This window comes from Megalopta genalis, unplaced genomic scaffold (genome assembly GCF_051020955.1).
Source record: "Megalopta genalis isolate 19385.01 unplaced genomic scaffold, iyMegGena1_principal scaffold0180, whole genome shotgun sequence".
NCBI classification, from domain to species: domain Eukaryota; kingdom Metazoa; phylum Arthropoda; class Insecta; order Hymenoptera; family Halictidae; genus Megalopta; species Megalopta genalis.
Window position 1 is genome coordinate 196651 of NW_027476249.1, and position 8550 is coordinate 205200.

An 8550-nucleotide genomic window follows, 5' to 3' on the forward strand; every position below is an offset into this window, starting at 1 on the left:
ACGAGAGCTGAGACGAGACGATGGATGAGGGAGGAGACAAGAGACAAGGGAAGAGAAACGAGAGACGAGAGACAAGATACGAGAGACGAGACGAGTGACGAGACCAGAGACGAGAGACGAGACGAGAGACGAGAGACGAGAGACGAGAGATGAGAGACGAGACGAGAGACGAAACTAGAGACGAGATGAGAGACGAGACCAGAGACGAGAGACGAGACAAGAGACGAGAAGAGAGACGAGACGGGAGACGAGACGAGAGACGAGAAGAGAGACGAGTCGAGAGACGAGACGAGAGACGGGAGAAGAGAGACGAGAAGAGAGACGGGGGACGAGGGACGAGACGAGAGACGAGACGAGACGAGAGATGGGACGAGACGAGAGACGAGACGAGAGACGAGAGACGAGACGAGAGATACAGACGAGTGACGAGGGACGAGACGAGAAACGAGACAAGAGACGATACGAGAGACGAGACGAGAGACGAGACGAGAGACGAGAGACGAGACGAGAGACGAAACTAGAGACGAGATGAGAGACGAGACCAGAGACGAGAGACGAGACAAGAGACGAGAAGAGAGTCGAGACGGGAGACGAGACGAGAGACGAGAAGAGAGACGAGACGAGAGACGAGACGAGAGACGAGAGAAGAGAGACGAGAAGAGAGACGGGAGACGAGGGACGAGACGAGAGACGAGACGAGACGAGAGACGGGACGAGACGAGAGACGAGACGAGAGACGAGAGACGAGACGAGAGAAGAGAGACGAGACGAGAGGAGACGAGAGACGACACAAGAGACGAGACGAGAGACGAGACGAGACGAGAGAAGAGACGAGAGACGAGACGAGAGACGAGAGACGAGACGAGAGACGAGACGAGAGACGAGATACGAGACGAGAGACGAGACAAGAGACGAGAGACGAGACAAGAGTCGAGGGACGAGACGAGGGACGAAACAAGTGACGAGACGAGAGACGAGACGTGCGACGAGAGACGAGAGACGAGAGACGAGTGACGAGACGAGCGAAGAGAGACGAGAGACGAGACGAGAGACGAGAGACGAGAGACGAGACAAGAGACGAGACGAGAGACGAGAGACGAGAGACGAGACGAGAGACGAGAGAGGAGAGACGAGAGACGTGTGACGAGAGACGAGTGACGAGACGAGAGACGAGACGAGTGGCGAGACGAGAGACGAGAGTCGTGACGAGAGACGAGACGAGAGACGAGTCGAGAGACGAGACGAGTGACGAGACGAGAGACGAGACGAGAGACGAGAGACGAGACGAGGGACGAGACGAGAGACGAGTGACGAGACGAGAGACGAGAGACGAGGGACGAGACGAGAGACGAGACAAGAGACGATACGAGAGACGAGACGAGAGACGAGACGAGAGACGAGACAAGAGACGAGAGACGAGGCAAGAGACGAGAGAAGAGACAAGAGTCGAGGGACGAGACGAGGGACGAAACAAGTGACGTGACGAGAGACGAGACGTGCGACGAGAGACGAGAGACGAGAGACGAGACGAGCGAAGAGAGACGAGAGACGAGACGAGAGACGAGACGAGAGACGAGACGAGAGACGAGCGACGAGACGACAGACGAGACGAGAGACGAGACAAGAGACGAGACGAGAAACGGGACGAGATACGTGGCGAGAGACGAGAAGCGTGAGACGAGAGATCAGAGATGAGGGACGAGACGAGAGACGAGACAAGTGGCGAGCCGACAGACGAGACGAGAGGCGAGACGAGAGACGAGAGGCGAGACGAGAGACGAGAGACGTAGGACGAGACGAGAGACGAGGGACGAGAAAAGAGACGATACGAGAGACGAGACTAGAGACGATATGAGAGACGAGACGAGACGAGTGGCGAGACGAGAGACGAGAGTCGTGACGAGAGACGAGACGAGAGACGAGTCGAGAGACGAGACGAGTGACGAGACGAGAGACGAGAGACGAGGGACGAGACGAGAGACGAGACGAGAGACGAGAGACGAGACGAGAGACGAGACAAGAGACGAGAGACGAGGCAAGAGATGAGAGACGTGACAAGAGACGAGGGACGAGACGAGGGACGAAACAAGTGACGAGACGAGAGCCGAGACGTGTGACGAGAGACGAGAGACGAGAGACGAGACGATCGCCGAGAGACGAGAGACTAGACGAGAGACGAGAGACGAGACCAGAGACGAGAGACGAGACAAGAGCCGAGAAGAGAGACGAGACGAGAGACGAGAGACGAGGCGAGAGACGAGACGAGACGAGAGACGAGACGAGAGACGAGAGACGAGATGCGAGACGAGAGACGAGACGATATGAGAGACGAAACTAGAGACGAGATGAGAGACGAGACGATGCGAGACGAGTGACGAGATGATGCGGGACGAGAGTCGAGGCGAGAGGTGAGACGAGACGAGGGTTGAGGGACGAGACGAGAGACAAGGGAAGATTGACGAGAGATGAGAGACAAGTAACGATAGGCCAGACGGGAGGCGAGACAAGAGACGATACGAGATACGAGACGAGAGACGATATGAGAGACGAAACTAGAGACGAGATGAGAGACGTGACGATGCGAGACCAGAGACGAGACGATGTGGGACGAGAGGCGAGACGAGAGCTGAGACGAGACGATGGATGAGGGAGGAGACAAGAGACAAGGGAAGAGAAACGAGAGACGAGAGACAAGATACGAGAGACGAGACGAGTGACGAGACCAGAGACGAGAGACGAGACGAGAGACGAGAGACGAGAGACGAGAGACGAGAGACGAGACGAGAGACGAAACTAGAGACGAGATGAGAGACGAGACCAGAGACGAGAGACGAGACAAGAGACGAGAAGAGAGACGAGACGGGAGACGAGACGAGAGACGAGAAGAGAGACGAGACGAGAGACGAGACGAGAGACGGGAGAAGAGAGACGAGAAGAGAGACGGGGGACGAGGGACGAGACGAGAGACGAGACGAGACGAGAGATGGGACGAGACGAGAGACGAGACGAGAGACGAGAGACGAGACGAGAGATACAGACGAGAGACGAGGGACGAGACGAGAAACGAGACAAGAGACGATACGAGAGACGAGACGAGAGACGAGACGAGAGACGAGAGACGAGACGAGAGACGAGAGACGAGAGACGAGAGACGAGACGAGAGACGAAACTAGAGACGAGATGAGAGACGAGACCAGAGACGAGAGACGAGACAAGAGACGAGAAGAGAGTCGAGACGGGAGACGAGACGAGAGACGAGAAGAGAGACGAGACGAGAGACGAGACGAGAGACGAGAGAAGAGAGACGAGAAGAGAGACGGGAGACGAGGGACGAGACGAGAGACGAGACGAGACGAGAGACGGGACGAGACGAGAGACGAGACGAGAGACGAGAGACGAGACGAGAGACGAGAGACGAGACGAGAGGAGACGAGAGACGACACAAGAGACGAGACGAGAGACGAGACGAGACGAGAGAAGAGACGAGAGACGAGACGAGAGACGAGAGACGAGACGAGAGACGAGAGACGAGACGATAGACGAGACAAGAGACGAGACGAGGGACGAAACAAGTGACGAGACGAGAGACGAGACGTGCGACGAGAGACGAGAGACGAGAGACGAGACGAGCGAAGAGAGACGAGAGACGAGAAGAGAGACGAGAGACGAGAGACGAGACAAGAGACGATACGAGAGACGAGAGACGAGAGACGAGAGACGAGACGAGAGACGTGTGACGAGAGACGAGTGACGAGACGAGAGACGATACGAGTGGCGAGACGAGAGACGAGAGTCGTGACGAGAGACGAGACGAGAGACGAGTCGAGAGACGAGACGAGTGACGAGACGAGAGACGAGAGACGAGAGACGAGACGAGAGACGAGACGAGAGACGAGTGACGAGACGAGAGACGAGAGACGAGGGACGAGACGTGAGACGAGACAAGAGACGATACGAGAGACGAGACGAGAGACGAGACGAGAGACGAGACAAGAGACGAGAGACGAGGCAAGAGACGAGAGACGAGACAAGAGTCGAGGGACGAGACGAGGGACGAAACAAGTGACGAGACGAGAGACGAGACGTGCGACGAGAGACGAGAGACGAGAGACGAGACGAGCGAAGAGAGACGAGAGACGAGACGAGAGACGAGAGACGAGACGAGAGACGAGACGAGAGACGAGACAAGAGACGAGACGAGAGACGGGAGACGAGACGAGCGAAGAGAGACGAGAGACGAGACGAGAGACGAGAGACGAGACGAGAGACGAGACGAGAGACGAGACGAGAGACGAGAGACGAGAGACGAGACGAGAGACGAGAGACGAGGGACGAGACGATAAACGAGACGAGAGACGAGAGACGAGACGAGAGACGAGACGGGTGACGAGACGAGAGACGAGAGTCGAGACGAGAGACGAGACGAGAGACGAGTCGAGAGACGAGACGAGTGACGAGAGGAGAGACGAGAGGCGAGACGAGAGACGTAACGAGAGACGAGTCGAGAGACGAGACGAGTGACGAGACGAGAGACGAGAGACGAGACGAGAGACGAAACGAGAGACAAGACGAGAGACGAGACGAGAAGCGACAGAAGAGAGACCAGAAGTGAGAAGAGAAGAGTTACGAGTGACGAGGGTCGAGACGAGAGACGAGACGAGAGACGAGACGAGAGACGAGACGAGAGACGAGAGACGAGACGAGAGACGAGAGACGAGATGAGAGACGAGAGACGAGTGACGAGACGAGAGACGAGAGACGAGATGAGAGACGAGAGACGAGACGAGAGACGAGAGACGAGAGACGAGAGACGAGAGACGAGAGACGAGACGAGAGACGGGGACGAGACGAGAGACGAGAGACGAGACGAGCGCCGAGAGACGAGAGACGAGACGAGTGACGAGAGACGAGAGACGTGAGACGAGAGACGAGAGACGAGACGAGAGACGAGACGAGTGGCGAGACGAGAGACGAGAGTCGTGACGAGAGACGAGACGAGAGACGAGTCGAGAGACGAGATGAGAGACGATACGAGAGACGAAACTAGAGACGAGATGAGAGACGAGACGATGCGAGACGAGAGACGAGACGACATGAGAGACGAATCTAGAGACGAGATGTGAGACGAGACAATGCGAGACGAGTGACGAGTTGATGCGGGACGAGAGGCGAAACGAGAGCTGAGACGAGACAAGGGATGAGGGACGAGACGAGAGACAAGGGAAGAGAGACGAGGGACGAAACAAGAGACGAGACGAGAGACGAGACGAGAGACGAGACGTGCGACGAGAGACGAGAGACGAGAGACGAGAGACGTGACGAGGGAAGAGAGACGAGAGACGAGACGAGCGACGAGACGCGACGAGGGACGAGATAAGAGGCGAGAGACGAGACAAGAGACGAGAGAGGAGACGAGGGACGAAACAAGAGACGAGACGAGAGACGAGACGTGCGATGAGAGACGAGAGACGACAGACGAGAGACGAGACGAGCGAAGAGAGACGAGAGACGAGACGAGAGACGAGACGTGCGATGAGAGACGAGAGACGAGACAAGAGACGAGACGAGAAACGGGACGAGATACGTGGCGAGAGACGAGAAGCGAGAGACGAGAGATCAGAGATGAGGGACGAGACGAGAGACGAGACAAGTGGCGAGCCGACAGACGAGACGTGAGGCGAGACGAGAGACGAGAGACGTAGGACGAGACGAGAGACGAGGGACGAGAAAAGAGACGATACGAGAGACGAGACTAGAGACGATATGAGAGACGAGACGAGACGAAAGACGAGACGAGAGACGAGAGACGAGAGGAGTGACGAGGGACGAGACGAGAGACGAGTGACGAGACGAGAGACGAGTGACAAGAGACGAGGGACGAGACGAGAGACGAGACAAGAGACGAGACGAGAGACGAGACGAGAGACGAGAGACGAGAGACGAGACGAGAGACGAGAGACGAGGGACGAGACGATAAACGAGACGAGAGACGAGAGACGAGACGAGAGACGAGACGAGTGACGAGACGAGAGACGAGATACGAGACGAGAGACGAGAGTCGAGACGAGAGACGAGACGAGAGACGAGTCGAGAGACGAGACGAGTGACGAGAGGAGAGACGAGAGGCAAGACGAGAGACGTGACGAGAGACGAGTCGAGAGATGAGACGAGTGACGAGACGAGAGACGAGAGACGAGACGAGAGACGAGACGAGAGACAAGACGAGAGTCGAGACGAGAAGCGACAGAAGAGAGACCAGAAGAGAGAAGAGAAGAGTTACGAGAGACGAGGGACGAGTCGAGAGACGAGACGAGACGAGACGAGAGACGACACAAGAGACGAGACGAGAGACGAGACGAGACGAGAGAAGTGACGAGAGACGAGACGAGAGACGAGACGAGAGACGAGAGACGAGACGAGAGACGAGAGACGAGATGAGAGACGAGAGACGAGTGACGAGACGAGAGACGAGAGACGAGATGAGAGACGAGAGACGAGACGAGTGACGAGAGACGAGAGACGAGAGACGAGACGAGAGACGGGGACGAGACGAGAGACGAGAGACGAGACGAGCGCCGAGACACGAGAGACGAGACGAGAGACGAGAGACGAGAGACGTGAGACGAGAGACGAGAGACGAGAGTCGTGACGAGAGACGAGACGAGAGACGAGTCGAGAGACGAGACGAGTGACGAGACGAGAGACGAGACGAGAGACGAGAGACGAGGGACGAGACGAGAGACGAGACAAGAGACGATACGAGAGACGAGACGAGAGACGATATGAGAGACGAAACTAGAGACGAGATGAGAGACGAGGCGATGCGAGACGAGAGAGGAGACGACATGGGAGACGAAACTAGAGCCGAGATGTGAAACGAGACGATGCGAGACGAGTGACGAGACGATGCGTGACGAGAGGCGAGACGAGAGCTGAGACGAGACGAGGGATGAGGGACGAGACGAGAGACAAGGGAAGAGACACGAGAGACGAGAGGCGAGAGACGAGAGGCGAGAGACGAGAGGCGAGAGACGAGACGATAGACGAGACGAGAGACGAGACGAGACGAGAGACGACACCAGAGACGAGAGCCGAGACGATAGACGAGACGAGAGACGAGACTAGAGACGAGAAACGAGGGACGAGACGATAAACGATACGAGAGACGAGACGAGAGAAGAGACGAGTGACGGGACGAGAGACGAGACGAGAGACGAGAGACGAGACCAGAGACGAGAGACGAGATGAGAGACGAGAGACGAGTGACGAGACGAGAGAGGAGACGAGAGACGAGACGAGTGGCGAGACGAGAGACGCGAGTCGTGACGAGAGACGAGACGAGAGACGAGTTGAGAGACGAGACGAGTGACGAGACGAGAGACGAGACGAGAGACGAGAGACGAGACGAGAGACGAGACAAGAGACGAGAGACGAGGCAAGAGACGAGAGACGAGACAAGAGTCGAGGGACGAGACGAGGGACGAAACAAGTGACGAGACGAGAGACGAGACGTGCGACGAGAGACGAGAGACGAGACGAGCGAAGAGAGACGAGAGACGATACGAGAGACGAGAGACGAGACGAGAGACGAGACGAGAGACGAGACGAGAGACGAGAGACGAGAGACGAGACGAGAGACGAGAGACGAGGGACGAGACGATAAACGAGACGAGAGACGAGAGACGGGACGAGTGACGAGGCGAGTGACGAGACGAGAGACGAGAGTCGAGACGAGTCGAGAGACGAGACGAGTGACTAGAGGAGAGACGAGAGGCAAGACGAGAGACGTGACGAGAGACGAGTCGAGAGATGAGACGAGTGACGAGACGAGAGACGAGAGACGAGACGAGAGACGAGACGAGAGACAAGACGAGAGACGAGACGAGAAGCGACAGAAGAGAGACCAGAAGAGAAAAGAGAAGAGTTACGAGAGACGAGGGACGGGACGAGAGACGAGACGAGACGAGACGAGAGACGACACAAGAGACGAGACGAGAGACGAGACGAGACGAGAGAAGTGACGAGAGACGAGACGAGTGACGAGACGAGAGACGAGAGACGAGACGAGAGACGAGAGACGATATGAGAGACGAAACTAGAGACGAGATGAGAGACGAGACGATGCGAGACGAGTGACGAGGCGATGCGTGACGAGAGGCGAGACGAGAGCTGAGACGAGACGAGGGATGAGGGACGAGACGAGAGACAAGGGAAGAGAGACGAGAGGCCAGAGACGAGAGGCGAGAGACGAGACGATAGACGAGACGAGAGACGAGACGAGACGAGAGACGACACCAGAGACGAGAGCCGAGACGATAGACGAGACGAGAGACGAGACTAGAGACGAGAGACGAGGGACGAGACGATAAACGAGACGAGAGACGAGACGAGAGAAGAGACGGGTGACGAGACGAGAGACGAGACGAGAGACGAGAGACGAGACCAGAGACGAGAGACGAGATGAGAGACGAGAGAAGAGTGACGAGACGAGAGACTAGAGACGAGATGAGAGACGAGAGACGAGACGAGAGACGGGGACGAGACGAGAGA